Source organism: Cephus cinctus, unplaced genomic scaffold, assembly GCF_000341935.2.
Source record: "Cephus cinctus unplaced genomic scaffold, Ccin1 Ccin1_scaffold0770, whole genome shotgun sequence".
Lineage (NCBI taxonomy): Eukaryota > Metazoa > Arthropoda > Insecta > Hymenoptera > Cephidae > Cephus > Cephus cinctus.
Genome location: NW_014333375.1, coordinates 3,769 through 19,600, shown reverse-complemented (window position 1 = coordinate 19,600; position 15,832 = coordinate 3,769). Strand labels below are relative to the sequence as shown.

At 55.4% G+C, this 15,832-nt stretch overlaps 1 non-coding gene and 1 pseudogene across 1 annotated transcript; both read left to right on the top strand.

Annotated features, from left to right (window-relative positions):
- The first annotated feature begins 11,368 nt into the window (after window positions 1-11,368).
- Window positions 11,369-13,530, top strand: LOC112494765 (annotated as a pseudogene).
- Window positions 13,531-14,791: 1,261 nt separating this feature from the next.
- LOC112494764 lies at window positions 14,792-14,946 on the top strand. The gene has a single exon (XR_003060530.1). It is a non-coding gene; the product is annotated as a 5.8S ribosomal RNA (ribosomal RNA).
- The last annotated feature ends 886 nt before the right edge of the window (window positions 14,947-15,832 follow it).

Genomic DNA, 15,832 nt, shown 5'->3' with positions numbered 1-15,832 from the left:
AACCGATCTCTCCCGTTCCCCGTATGGGGCTAAACAGGTGGTATTATCCCTATCCCTCCCGTGGATTACTCTTGTTCCTGTTCCTAAACAGAAAGGAATCCTCCCTACTCCTCGCGTGGGGTCCCTGGAATGGGTTGAGCGACGAAATGTTGCTTGGGATACGGCCGCCGATCATACCTGCATCGGCTCCGGCGGCACTGACCTGCCTCAAGCTACGCGCTGCCATCCTTCGCTCACTGCCATTGTTTACCTTTTTCAAGCCGAGCTTCTAAGCCGTCGGTCACGACTTGGTTTAGTTCCCACGCCGATTGTCTTCGGCGTGGCGCAATCTCGGCTTAACGGTGTTATTGTTTTGATCGGCTCGGGGTTTTCCTCTATTTCCCGGAATCCCCGTGCCGTTCTGCAAAACAATCCGATAGAAGGGATTCCCTCATGGCATCCGACTGGCACTCGGTCGTATCCTGCCGTGTTCGACGGGCCGACCGTTCCTACTGGATTCTCTCCTATCTGCAGCGAGCTACGGTCCACGTCCCACTCACCTGCGCCCTGGCGCTGCCGAGTATCCTCTTTCTTTTCCTGAGAGATTGGCCGGAATACGCACGGCTCTTACATCTCCGGGCACTCTGGCTGCGAGCGTGGTGACCTCCTCGGCCGTCCGTTCCTTGGACAGCCGATTCCCGTTCCCGAGGTGGGGTTAGCCGTGCCTCGGCTGACCCTTCCTCTCCTTTCTCTCTCTCTCCTGCGGTCCTAACTATCCAGAGGCTGCCTGGAGTACACACGGATCTTACGTCTCCGGATAGGCTCAGGTGGATTCGGCGTCGCCAATTACTGGCAATAGCCGTTCTCCTTACATCCTCCCTGAGTTGGAGCCGATAGCGCGCTTCGCGGCACAGGTAGGGCACTTCCCCGTTCCCGGCTTCCGGCTGTCACACTCCCAGCAGCCGGATCGGAAAGGGCGCGTGCACTGCGCGAGGCGGTGCCCTTCCTTGCCGCAGCCCCAACACGTCGAGCGGCTCGGCGTGCGGCTACGCTGCTCGGCCGGAATGCGGGAGCGAACTTCTCCGGCGCGTATCCTCCGGGCCAACTCCTCGACCTCGGACGGCCGTAATCGCTCCACCAGCGCCACGGCCGCCGTCAGCTGGAGGCTATCCCGAGGGCGACTCTCGGATCTCGTTCTCGGCCGCTTTTTCGGTCCCGGCCGATCGTCACGGCTCTGGGACCGTTCTCGGCGCTTTTCTCCCGCGACGGGGCCGGAGACGGGAGCACCAGAGCTGGCCTGCTCTACTTTCTTGGCCTTCTCCCTCTCCCTCTGCGCCTTCCTTTTCAGGCGCCTCCACTCGGTCTTGCTGACCCATTCCCGTCCCGGATCGGATTCCCCCTATTCCACGACGGCCCCTGGGCCGCCGCTTCCCCGCCGATCCTCTCGGCAGGGTGGTCGAGGAAGAATCTTCCCCGGCCTTCCGCAGGGCGGTACGTCCGGCGCCACCTGGACACAGGGATTCACCCTGACCTTCTTCGGAGGCGCCGGTGTCGGGACGACCTCGGCAGCCGCCAAGGCCTCCTCGACTTCGGCCGCCCAATCCCCGAGCGCCCCGATTATTCGAGACGTTCCTTGGGCGACCTCGACCCTGAGTCCCGGCGCGTCCGGGAGCGGATCGACCTCCATGGCCGTCGATCCTTTCTCCCGAACCGTCGCGACCTGGAGACCTTTCTCCAGAGTCTTGCTGAGGAGGTTCTCCTCCTCCGCTCGCACCCTCTCCCTGTCCAATAGGGTCCGCAGGACGGCCATATCCTCTGGCCGTAGGCCGAGGGCTCCTAGCGCACCCTCCGCCCTGGCCGACGAACTCCTCTTCGCCGGTGTCGGGACTGCGGCAGGGAGACTGCTCTCGCCCGCCGCCTCTTCCCGTCCCTCTACCGCGAGCGGCGTTGGTGGGCTCGGCGCCGGTTCCTCTCGGCCCTCCGCCCGCTCCAACTCCTTCGTCGGCTCCTCCATGATCCTCGCCCTCTGTAATATCAAAAGCAGAGTTAGTAGTGGCCCCTTCGGCAGGTTTAAAGGCCTTTAAGTCCTTCACGTGTAGTTTGCCCACCGAGCTTCCGGCTGCATCTACTAACTCATACACTGCCGAGGATATTTTCTTGGCAACCGTATAGGGTCCGGCGTATCGCGGTGTTAGTTTCGCGGCCACATAATTGGCCGCCGACGACAATATCCGCTGCCTTTTCCACACTCGGTCGCCAACTCGGAAAGTCCGGGGAGACCGCCTGGCATTATAGTACCGAGCCTGTTTCTCCCAGGCCTCGGCAATATATTTTTTCGCCAGGTCCCTCATACCAGAGAGCCTTTGCATCCTATCGGCCCAGTCCTGTACTGGCCGTGCTTCTCTCTTTCGGGGATGCTCCTCGGGCCTCTCCCCTCGCGTCACCCTCGGCTCCCTTCCCAAGTTCAGGAAAGCCGGCGACGCCTTCGTGGTCGTGTGGACTGCCGTGTTCACCGCGTAGCGAAACTCCGGCAGATGGACGTCCCAATCCCTATGGTCGTCCTCCAGGAAGGAAGCAATCATCGTCTTCAATGCGCGGTTCACCCTTTCCACCGGGTTGGCCTGCGCATGATACGGCGGCGTGGTGGAGTGGTAGATGCCAAACTCCGTGGTCATCTCTTTTACTGCGCGGTTTACGAACTCCGTTCCGTTGTCCGTCAACAGTACCTCCGGCGCCCCGAATCTGAATACTATCAGATCTTCAAATGCCTTGACGATGCCGGAGGCACCCTACCGCCTTCCGCAGCGGCACACACTCGATCCATCGAGTGTACAAGTCCTGGAACACCAACAGGTAAACAAATCTATTCTTACTCTGCGGGAATGGGCGCATCATATCCGCCGCCACTACCGTCCACGGCTCGTCCACGATACGGCGTCTCATCATCCCGGCGGGTCGACTCTGCTCGACCTTCTGCGCTTGGCACACCGTACATTCCCGTACCCACCGTACGACGTCCCGATACATCTCCGCCCAATAATAATGTTGGGCTATTCGGCGATACGTCTTCTCAACCCCCAGATGCCCGGCCTCCGGCAACGAGTGTGAGGCTTGCAACACCGCCTCCTTCTGTGCCTCTGGCACCACTCGCTTCCAGGCATCCAAGTCCTCTACTAGGTCTTCTTTCCGGGGGTCCGGTAGGTGATGATACAGGACTCCGTCTTCCACCAACCATCCTGGGAACTGCTGCGGCCTTTCCACGACCCCTTTCCGCTGCTGCTCGTACCATGCGTCCTGCGGTCCGCTCACGGCTGCGGTTTGTCCCGAGTCCTCTTCGAACATCCGAGATAGCGCATCCGGTACATGATGCAGCGCTCTTTTTCTGTGCACAATCTCGTAATCATATTCCAGCAGGTCCAACGCCCAGCGCGCCAGCCTGCCGTTCGGATTCTTGAGATTGTGCAACCATTTCAAGCTATGGTGGTCGGTCACCACGGTGAAATGATATCCCTCCAGGTATGGTCGGAATTTCCTGATCGCCCAGATCACGGCGAGGCATTCCTGTTCCGTCACCGTATAGTTCTTCTCAGCTGTCGCTAGTCTTCGGCTGGCGAAGGCAATCACGTGTTCGCCATCCTGTGACGTCTGCGTCAACACGGCGCCAATCCCTGCCGAACTCGCGTCTGTCTGCAAAACAAACGGCAGCTGGAAATTCGGATACGCGAGAGTGGGGGGCTCGCTCAGGGCCGCCTTCATCGCGTTGAATGCCTCTTCTTCTGCCATACCCCATTCCCACCGCTGATTCTTCTTCAGCAACTGGAACAAAGGGACGGACTGACAAAGGGACTGGTACATCTCCGCGAAGCCCTCGATGAACCTCCTATACCAAGAGGCCATCCCTAAAAATCTCCGCAACTGCCGGATGTCGTTCGGTGCCGGGTATTCCAGGATTGGTGCGACCTTCTCAGGGTCCATCTGTAATCCCTTCTTGTTCACCAAGAATCCCAGGTACCGTACCTGCGAGCATCCGAAATCGCACTTCGCCGGATTCACAGTCAGACCGGCTGCCCTTATCCTTTCCAGGATCCTCTCCAGCCATTTCAGGTGCTCTTCGAACGTGTCGGTGACAATTATGATGTCGTCCAGGTACGCAAAGGCGTAGGGTTCCATCTCTGGTCCGATCAACCGGTCCAGCAGCCGTTGGAAAGTTGCGGGTGCACCGCTTAATCCATACGGCATCCTTTTAAATTGGAATAGCCCTTTTCCTGGGACCGTAAACGCCGTAATCTCGCGACTCTCTTCCGCCAGCGGAATTTGGAAATAAGCCTGGCTTAAGTCCAGCGTCGAGATGAATCGGGCCGCTCGAAGTTTGTCCAAAATGGCCGCCATGTAGAGCAGGGGGTACGCGTCCTTCGTGGATACTGCGTTCACCTTCCTGAAGTCGATGCAGAAGCGGTATTTTCCCGTCGGCTTTTTGACCATGACAACGGGACTCGACCATCCACTACTCGACGGCTCGATCACCCTATCCCGAAGCATGCTGTCTACTTCTTCATGCATGGCCTCCCGTACCTTCGGCGAGACCAGGTAGTAGCGCTGCTTGATGGGTGCTTGTCCTTGCACGTCAATACGGTGTTCCGTCAAGTTGGTGAGTCCTAGAGGGGGGGTGCCCTCCGGCAATGTCCGTGCGAGCAGCTCTTCCATCTTTCTGGTTTGGCTCTCGGTCAGCTCGGACAGCCCTGCACACTGCCTTCCATCGTCCCCGATGGCTCCGATCAGCCTCCCACGGGAATCCCTCTCCTCCATTCTTAGGTAGTAGGTATCCCGAGCATGATCGATCACCATCCCGAAGAGCTTCATGAAATCTCTTCCTAGGATACACGCGTATCCTAGTCCAGGCACCATCCGTACTTCCAGCACTTCCTCCTCCGTCCTCATGATCGTCCTTACTCTGACGTGTCCCTTGACTACCAGGCGGGTCCCATCTGCGACGGCAACGGTTTCCGGTGGATCGGCCGTCTCTATCGGCCGATGCTTCGCCCATGCCGCGGCCATGTTACCACCCACTCCCTCCTCCGTCCCCAGGATCGTCCTCACTCGGACGAGTCCCTTGACTACCAGGCGGGTCCCATCTGCGACGGCAACGGTTTCCGGTGGATCGGCCGTCTCTATCGGCCGATGCTTCGCCCATGCCGCGGCCATGTTACCACCGAAGTAGGAGAGTGCTGAGCCTGAGTCCAGCAACGCGAACGTTTCCCGCTCTCCGAGAAGAATTAGCATGAAATGCTTGGAATCCCCAGGTCGAGTTATAAGGCCCCGTGCAACTTCCATTTGGAGCTGAGGGGGTTTCCCCCCGAGTACTCCACGTACTCCGGCGGAGGCAGCACTCGCTCCTAGTGTGCTCTCCCCTTGCCGTTTCCCGACTGGTATCCAGGACATCTCGGGCACGTTTTCCGTTCCACTCCGGGAGCGCCGCAACGGATGCAGAAAGGCCTTTTGGGATCTTCGCAATCCGGGTGGCGATGCCCGGCCTGACTGCAGTTCCAATAGGCTGATCGGCCGCCGTATCGTCCACCAGTTCCCCCTTCCTTTCCGTCACCCGGCTTCGGAGTACCCTTCCTGCTATCTGGAGGCTCACGTTCCGTCACTTTCTTCCCTGGCTTCTTAATTTCAGAGGAGGTCTTCTGTTCTTCTGGCTCTACGGCCCCTGGCCCCTTTCGGGCCCGCGCCGTCTTCGATTTCCTCCTCTGTCCGGATGTGTGATGATCCCTTCGCCTCTCATCCGGGCTGTCGCTGCTAGTTGACGAGTTCCTTCTTCGACGATACTCGTAGCGGGTCTCCTCGTCACTCCCTTCAGAGGACGTGGAGGAGGCATCCCGACGTCCTTTCCTCCCATGTCCTCCCCTCGAGTCCGTTCGGCCACGACTTTTCCTACGAAGGCCGTCCGCCGGCCCTCGGGAATCCCGTCGTTCCCGCCTCCGACCTCGGATGAACTCTTCCGTCTCCTCCAATTCCGCCCCTATCAGCATCAGGTCGCGGAACGACACTATCTCGCTCCGACGAAACCGTCGGAGCAAGTCCGCTCTCAGGTTGGCCATTGTGGCGTCCACCTGTTCCCGATCGGTCATCCTTGGGCGAACGTGGACCATGAGGAGCTGCAAGGCCTCAGCGAAGTCCGCCATCGGCTCTTCTGGCCCTTGCATCCTCTGACGGATCTCTCTTCTTAACCGGTACTGGTAATTTGGGCCGCAGAAGCGTTCTCTAAACGCTTCCGTGAAGTCGGCCCATTCCCTCCATTCTTCGTGGGACAACCTGTACCAGCCTCTGGCTTTCCCATCCAGTAGGGCGGGCAGAGCGGCTAGAAGCTCGTCATCCGTAAGCGACGAAGCCTGTCGCTCCTCTTCTAGCCGCGCCAAGAACTCTTCGGCTCCGTGGTCCTCGTTGTCCTTAAACCGCAGGCCCCACTTCCGCACGATCTCTCCATCTCCTCGTCACTCCCTTCAGAGGACGTGGAGGAGGCATCCCGACGTCCTTTCCTCCCATGTCCTCCCCTCGAGTCCTAGAAGCTCGTCATCCGTAAGCGACGAAGCCTGTCGCTCCTCTTCTAGCCGCGCCAAGAACTCTTCGGCTCCGTGGTCCTCGTTGTCTTTGAACCGCAGGCCCCACTTCCGCACGATCTCTCCTGGCGTCCTCCGCCCCTCGCTGAAAGAGTAGCCAGTCCTCTCCCGTAACGGCAGATCCCGATAGACAGCCCCCTCCCGCCGCTCTCTGCCGGCAGGACGTGCCACCGCGCTCCAGCGCGTCCTCGGAATCCTCCGATCTTCCTCTGCTCTCCTCGTTGACGAGTGAGGGACGTCCAGCGCTACCTTCGGCTCCTCCTCGGACACCCCCCGGCTAGCCTCATGGCGGTGATTTCCTCGGCTCCGAGGTGCCGCTGTAGGTCCGTTCGGAGATCGGCGGGTAGAACATCGTCTCCCGCCGCGTCTGTCTCCCTTCCGACGGATTTACCTCTCGCCGTCTCTCCGGCGAGGGGAATCGAATGCGGTCGCCGCTCCGCGTGCCTCTAGGCCCGGCGACTCGCATCGCTGTCCGTCTCGGTCTTCCCCCCTCTTCTCTTCCCTCCCCCTCGTCGCTCACCGGTGCTTCATCCTGAGGGGAATCCGGTGGCGACGGAAGCATGCTGCTTGAAGGCCCCCGGAGAGGCCGATCTGAATACGGCGCCCTCCATAGATGAGCCTCCACCCTTCCGCTATTCCACCGTGTGATCGCTGGCTCGCTGGCGGTCAGGAGAGTCTCTTCTACTAGGCCCCTCTCCTCTCCGGCTTCGCGCTCAAATGAGGGGAACCGTTCCCCCTCTCGCCCGGCTTGTCTCCCGGTCCTGCGCGGAGCTGCCCTCCCGGGCTCCAAACGCGTCCGCCGGACCGTCTCCGCCAGCTCCCATAGCTGATCGTCGAGGGGTTCTCCCACCATCGCTCTGGCAGGGCCCCCCTCCGCCCGCGGCCCAGCCGTCGTCTCGGCGGCCGCTTCGTCGGCGCGCACATTCCCCTGTTGCTGGCCTGCTCTCCCGCCATCGCGATCTCCCGGCTGCTCAGCCTCAGCTAGCTGAAATGATAGACGGGAACGTAGGGGCGACGAGATTCGAACGGTTCGGGGTACGCCAATGAAAATGCCGGCCGAAGTTAGAATATCCGTTTATTTAAAGCAGAGAAAAAAATAGATCTAGTATAGATCAGTGTGTAACGCAACTTCTGACGGCGAGCGCTCCCCCTCCGCCCGCGGCCCAGCCGTCGTCTCGGCGGCCGCTTCGTCGGCGCGCACATTCCCCTGTTGCTGGCCTGCTCTCCCGCCATCACCGGGCGGCAGGTCTTCCTCCCCCCACTCTTCATGGTTCCCGAACCGCTGACCTCCCGGCTGCTCAGCCTCAGCTAGCTGAAATGATAGACGGGAACGTAGGGGCGACGAGATTCGAACGGTTCGGGGTACGCCAATGAAAATGCCGGCCGAAGTTAGAATATCCGTTTATTTAAAGCAGAGAAAAAAATAGATCTAGTATAGATCAGTGTGTAACGCAACTTCTGACGGCGAGCGCTGCCCTTCGTAAGGGCCGCAGGGTTAACCGTTCCCCACCGTCCCTAGCTTGCCCTACCACGAGGCGCGTCTTCCTATCACGCGGTCGCGATCCCTCCAAGCTCGGTGGGCGAACCTCTTTCATAGCGGAGATCTTGGCAGGTCAGCGTCCCGAACGCCTGGACCACCGATCTCCGCCCGGGACACGTGAATGTGGCTATCCCGGCCCTTCTCCGAGGGGATTCCGTGTAGCAAGAAGGGCCGCTCTCGGCGGTACTTACCGGTGTAGCGGCTTATTCCAAATATCCAAAACCACGAGCCACAGAAATGCAAAAGGGCCGGTCTGTGTGAGAGGTCCTCAGCTTCGGCTGGCGACCCTTTCGCTCTTCCGTTCCTCTCGCGCCTCCTCACTCCGCACTCCGTCACCCTTTTTCCTTTCCTTTCTCAACAAAACCAAATCGAATCCAAATCACAAGCCGCGTCGTTCACCAGAAGTCCACAAAACCAGCTGAGTCGTCCACAGAAAAACCAAAATTCACCGTCCACTGCCCGAAATCGTCCGCACTTATACGCCACGTGTGACACGGTCGATTACCGGAAAGAGATTGATTTCAGCAAACCCGAAGATTGCCAATCTCTATTGTTGTCGGTTTGCCGAATTTAGCCGAAGGAATTCCCGCCTCACGGGAATTCCTGGCCCCCCTCGTCACCCCTCGTCCAGCGGGTGGATCAAAACAAAAACACCCCCCTCCCGCGGTACCTTTCCGTCCGGGCCGCTCGTCGGGACGATCAGGTGTCCAGCGGACGGTTAGCGGGAAGCGGGCGGTCGGTGGCATCATCGGCGTAGGGTATTATCCCTCGTGCCTCGCCTTCCGATTCGCCCCGCCGCCACCGCAGCTGAACCCCCTCCCATCCCGATCGCGCGACCCTTCGACGCGGACCCGCGAGTTATATCCTTCAATGTAACGTGGCGCGCCCAAGCCAGGCGCCTGATGCCACGTTACAATATATATATATATATACATATGTAGAGAGAAAAGAGGAGAGAGATACATTTGTGTTTTCGTGGGTGGGCGCGGCTATTATAAAGTTTATAAATTAAGAAGGAAGAAGGTGAGAGAAAAGGAAAGAAGTGATATTACTATATTTATATACATATATAGTAGAGAGCAGTTCCAATACCGCTCGATCCGATTTGATATTCACGGCTGAGAAACCAATGCGCCAGGAGGGACTTCATAATAGACTAGTAGAGAATGATGATGATTACACTTCACTCGATCGCTTGCAACATACACACAACATACGCACACAACATACACACAACACGCCACCAGTATTACGATGAATAGCGAACACGGTGCACAGCCACGGTCCGTAACAGACGACGAGGTGTCGGTAAGGTCGACGCAACGTCACTGAACGCTTAACGCCAAATGAATGCACCAACGCAGAACGGACTTACCAAAGAATACAGAGACCATTTGCCGAAGGCATCGCGCGGCACTGCGCCGTGGTGCGCCCAACAAGACCTCTGGATACCGTCCGGAGAACGTCTCGATGCAAGCAATGCGCCAGGGGCACTCAGTCGTTTTTCCTGGAATATGTATCTAAACGAATTCTAAAATTTATAATTTGAGTCGCTGTATACTCTGGCACGATAATTTCGTTATTTGGCGTAGGTCAGATTGACTTATTTTTGCCGCGATTGATTTCTCCCAGTTAAACCTGTGCTAAACCGCCAGTCTCCTTGACCGCTCCTCGGCTTCGGCGGTACTATTAGTGGGTAGTGGTACTTGGCGTCGATGCGATCGAAAGTTGGTCGCAGTATTCGCGTGGCACGACGCTCCGAAGTAGTTAGTGCACTAGTACTCGGCTGCGTGGCAATCCCCCCGTCGACGAAGTATGCGGTTATTGCAGAAGTGTAAGATGCACTCTTTTGCAACAACTGCGCCGTGGCGTTGTTGAAATAAGATTCCATTATTTAACTCTGTGTTAAACCGCCTATCTCCTCGACCGCTCCTCGACTCCCTTCGTACTAGTAGGAGGGAACAGTCCGAATCGACGACGGTCGGCAGTTCAGCCGGAGCGCGCTTTTGCACGGATCTATTCTGCGTATTAGCCGTCTCCACTGGTTGTTTCTGGTCGTACCAATTGATAACGTTCTCTCGTGCTCTGCTAGTTCCTCCGAAACTCGTGTCTTCATAGCATTACCCCGGTACGGTCTATTCGACTCGTCTCCAATGGTTGTTTCTGGTCGTACCAATTTATATCGTTCTCTCGTGCTCTGTTAGTCCCTCCGAAACTCGTGTCTTCACAGCATTACCGCGGTACGGTGTCTCCGACCGAATGTACCTTATGCGGTGACTCGCCATTCGGCGTAAACACTATGGTGTAATGGGTTAGCGGCGCAATCTTTAAAGTGCGCTGCGCTCATGACTGAGCGTCAACTCACTCGATTCCGAGCGAGAATGTATTGAAATTTACGTCTACCGTTTTCCCCTTATGCGACCATTGGCAAGTTAATAAGTCTTTGGCGTTTAACGTTGGGTACGGTGAGAATGTTTGAAAGAACTTTTAGAACCGGGGATACGCACGGTGGCAAAGTCGAGCCGTTGCTATCCCATCGGGGGAGTCTTTAAGAACATGGGCTCTCCTTTCGAAAGATGTCGACTATTATACATAATAACTCGAAATCGCCAAGCGTTTGTCCGTCCGGGATACCTTGAGAAAAGAGTGTATTACCGGTACGGCACTCGTACGCGCCGAGGAAGAAAAATTATGGCAAAGATTGGGAGGCAAGCCGGCTCATGCGATTTTATAAAGGAGCATTGGTGAGACGCTCATATCTCGTTCACGGAATTTGTTTTCTCGTTGTAACATGACAGAGAGGTTTAACCGGCGCAGCAAAGAGAGAAGATTGAGTATTATTTTGGGCATAGAGTGTCGAGTCTTCTTCAGTGATCAAAATAGAGTTTGGCCGCAGTTGATAGTCAAAGAGTGAGAGAGAGAGAACACTGAATTTTGTGTCCTGGCTTGTCCTCGACACGAATGAAGGAAAAGCCGTATATATAATAATAAAAATACTCTGATGCACTTGGGTTTGTCACTCTATTCTCTTGCGACGGCGAACACTCAATTCTCTGTCTCTCTGAAGCATAATACGCGCCGTTCTCTGTAGCGTACTCAACGTTGAGCCTCTTCGGCGACGGGTTAGGGGTCAGTCTCTAATCTCCCCTTGAGACGGTGGATAACCAAGAAGTCCCGCAGAAAGAGAGCTATCTCGTTGTAAAGTGTAGATAAAAACTTTTAAACGCGAAGCTCCCTGGTTGATCCTGCCAGTAGTCATATGCTTGTCTCAAAGATTAAGCCATGCATGTCTCAGTGCAAGCCAAATTAAGGTGAAACCGCGAATGGCTCATTAAATCAGTTATGGTTCCTTAGATCGTACCCACATTTACTTGGATAACTGTGGTAATTCTAGAGCTAATACATGCAAACAGAGTTCCGACCAGAGATGGGAGGAATGCTTTTATTAGATCAAAACCAATCGGTGGCGGGTTCGTCCCGTCCACCGTTTGCCTTGGTGACTCTGAATAACTTTGTGCTGATCGCACGGTCTCGTACCGGCGACGCATCTTTCAAATGTCTGCCTTATCAACTGTCGATGGTAGGTTCTGCGCCTACCATGGTTGTAACGGGTAACGGGGAATCAGGGTTCGATTCCGGAGAGGGAGCCTGAGAAACGGCTACCACATCCAAGGAAGGCAGCAGGCGCGCAAATTACCCACTCCCGACACGGGTAGGTAGTGACGAAAAATAACGATACGAGACTCATCCGAGGCCCCGTAATCGGAATGAGTACACTTTAAATCCTTTAACGAGGACCCATTGGAGGGCAAGTCTGGTGCCAGCAACCGCAGTAATTCCAGCTCCGATAGCGTATATTAAAGTTGTTGCGGTTAAAAAGCTCGTAGTTGAATCTGTGTCCCACGCTGTCGGTTCATCGCTCGCGGTGTTTAACTGGCATGACTGTGGGACGTCCTACCGGTGGGCTTAGCTCCTCACGGGGGGCGGCCCAACTAATATCCCATCGCGGTGCTCTTTACCGAGTGTCGAGGTGGGCCGGTACGTTTACTTTGAACAAATTAGAGTGCTTAAAGCAGGCTACCTTCGCCTGAATACTGCGTGCATGGAATAATGGAATAGGACCTCGGTTCTATTTTGTTGGTTTTCGGAACCCCGAGGTAATGATTAATAGGGACAGATGGGGGCATTCGTATTGCGACGTTAGAGGTGAAATTCTTGGATCGTCGCAAGACGGACAGAAGCGAAAGCATTTGCCAAAAATGTTTTCATTAATCAAGAACGAAAGGGATTGGGGCTTGCAATTATTCCCCATGAACGAGGAATTCCCAGTAAGCGTGAGTCATAAGCTCGCGTTGATTACGTCCCTGCCCTTTGTACCCCCCGCCCGTCGCTACTACCGATTGAATGATTTAGTGAGGTCTTCGGACTGGTGCGCGGCAATGTTTCGGCATTGCCGATGTTGCCTGGAATATGACGAACTTGATCATTTAGAGGAAGTAAAAGTCGTAACATGGTTTCAGTAGGTAAACCTGCGGAAGGATTATTAAGATACCGCCCTAGTTCTAACCATAAACGATGCCAGCTAGCGATCCGCCGAAGTTCCTCCGATGACTCGGCGGGCGGGCAGCTTCCGGGAAACCAAAGCTTTTGGGTTCCGGGGGGAGTATGGTTGCAAAGCTGAAACTTAAAGGAATTGACGGAAGGGCACCACCAGGAGTGGAGGCTGCGGCTTAATTTGACTCAACACGGGAAACCTCACCAGGCCCGGACACCGGAAGGGTTGACAGATTGATAGCTCTTTCTTGATTCGGTGGGTGGTGGTGCATGGCCGTTCTTAGTTGGTGGAGCGATTTGTCTGGTTAATTCCGATAACGAACGAGACTCTAGCCTGCTAAATAGGCGTGATTCATGGTATCTCGAAGGCCCTCGACTTCGGTCGATCGGTTTTTACTACCGACGTACGAACAAATCTTCTTAGAGGGACAGGCGGCTTCTAGCCGCACGAGATTGAGCAATAGCAGGTCTGTGATGCCCTTAGATGTTCTGGGCCGCACGCGCGCTATACTGAAGGAATCAGCGTGTCTTCCCTGGCCGAAAGGCCCGGGTAACCCGCTGAACCTCCTTCGTGCTAGGGATTGGGGCTTGCAATTATTCCCCATGAAGGAGGAATTCCCAGTAAGCGCGAGTCATAAGCTCGCGTTGATTACGTCCCTGCCCTTTGTACACACCGCCCGTCGCTACTACCGGTTGAATGATTTAGTGAGGTCTTCGGACTGGTGCGCGGCAATGTTTCGGCATTGCCGATGTTGCCGTGAAGATGACCAAACTTGATCATTTAGAGGAAGTAAAAGTCGTAACATGGTTTCAGTAGGTAAACCTGCGGAAGGATTATTAACGTACGCTTGCAAAGAGAATCTTATGCAGCGACTCGTTGTCCGAATAAACAGAAAACAGGGATTATATAGAGAAAGAAGAAAGATTTAAAAACGTATCAGCGATCACGCACAATACGTCTTTGGTTAACCTTACTGCCACAGGCGCACCGCGAGAGAGAGCAGGCTCCCTTCGGACCCTCGGACTTCCTCGACCCCCGTCGCCCCGTTCACAGCGTGTTGCCGCCCTCTGGGCAAGGTGACACGCGTAACGCGTGTCCGTGACGTGCGTGGTTGGAAAGGTCAGTCCGTCGTCGTCCTTAGTTACGCCGCTCCCCGCAGAGTTGCGGTCCTTGGGCACATTCGAGCGCGGACGTGTACTCTCTCGCCGTTCACACCACTTGTCTTGGGAAACGTTGCGAGCACGATTAATCGCGGATACTGAAGAGAACAGCAGAGACCGACCGGCACATCGCCGAGCAACCCCCGACTCGCCACGAAGAAAACTCTTCCATGCGAGAAGGCGCGAAGTTGTTACGTGTAGCGAGAAATGTTCGGTCTCTCGTCTCCGTTCCGCGTTCAACCGATCGCGCCGGCGGCGTTCCCTTTTTTCGTGCTGAGTGTGTTACGCGTTGCGAGGACTCTCGTCGATCGAAAAGGTTTTTCAATGAACTTTCGCCCAATAAGACAATCGTATAAAGAAAAAGACACACACCACGACACGCTCTGCCGTTACGCGAAGTTGTTACGTGTAGCGAGAAATGTTCGGTCTCTCGTCTCCGTTCCGCGTTCAACCGATCGCGCCGGCGGCGTTCCCTTTTTTCGTGCTGAGTGTGTTACGCGTTGCGAGGACTCTCGTCGATCGAAAAGGTTTTTCAATGAACTTTCGCCCAATAAGACGATCGTATAAAGAAAAAAGACACAGCACGATACGCTCTGCCGTTGCGGATGACTCCCAGGAGCGACGCGACGGCCCGTGGCGGTGCGCCATATCCCCGTCTATGCCCGTTAAAGGGCGGCGGCGGTAAACGCTCTCGTCCGGAAAACCCAACGTTGCAAGCGACGACCATTGCTATTAAAGCTGATTCGTAAAGCGCGCCGCTGTGTTATCCCGCGACCGAGGGAGACACACTGCCGGGGCGCGATGACAATCAATGTATAACGAAATGTATATACACATATATAAGCGCGCCGCTGTGTTATCTCGCGACCGCGGGAGACACACGGCCGGGGCGCGATGCCAAATCAATGTATAACAAAAAGTATATACACATATATATGATTACCCTGAACGGTGGATCACTTGGCTCGTGGGTCGATGAAGAACGCAGCCAATTGCGCGTCAACTTGTGAACTGCAGGACACATGAACATCGACATTTCGAACGCACATTGCGGTCCACGGATACAATTCCCGGACCGCGCCTGGCTGAGGGTCGTTAACACATTACCAGACTGCTTGCTCCTCGCACTCTTTTAAAAAAGAGAAATCAGATGGGGAGTAATAGCGAACGATTGGGCGCCTCGTAACGATTCGTCGTGGCGTCGCTTGAAGCAGACTGCTTGCTCCTCGCACTCTTTTAAAAAAGAGAAATCAGATGGGGAGTAATAGCGAACGATTGGGCGCCTCGTCACGATTCGTCGTGGCGTCGCTTGAAATGATGCGAAAGATACACGGGGCGGGCCCCCCTTAACAACGAACACGGATCGATAATAATAATAATATTATGGGGAAACCCTTTGCGTACGTGTCTCTCTCCATACGTATTAATACTACGTGCGGTTTTTGATACGTCGATGGTGCGTTTCTTATTCCGTGTTGTTGTTTCGCATTGGGGTTTTCTTCGTTGTCCGCATAATTGAAAAGCCAACGATGCGAGACAGCAAAACCCCCAGGTTGGACGCCACACCCAACGACGGTGGAGGAAGCCTTTCGCGTACGTCTCGTCTCATCATGCATATTTTTATATCCGGATGGCTTGACGACGTTCGCGCGCTTCTTCCCGCGTTTTGCGCTGTGTTGTGTCCTCGGGGTTTTTCGTTTCGGAAGCCTCTTCCCGTTACAATGAAAATATATATCGACGAAGAAAGATTAAGAGAAGAAAATGAAAATAATATTTGATTGGTTTCGCTTGAAGAATGAATGAAAAGGAAAGCTCTTACACGCAAACAGCAGACGCTGTGAACGCGCCTCAGAGTTCATGTTTCGCTGGTGTCGCTTCGACTCGCGAACCGAGGTGAAATGAAAGAGAAATGTTTGCTCTCAGAGTTTGCATGTACATACGTTCGTCGTGTGCGCGCGCGAAGGGTATTATAAAAGTCGAA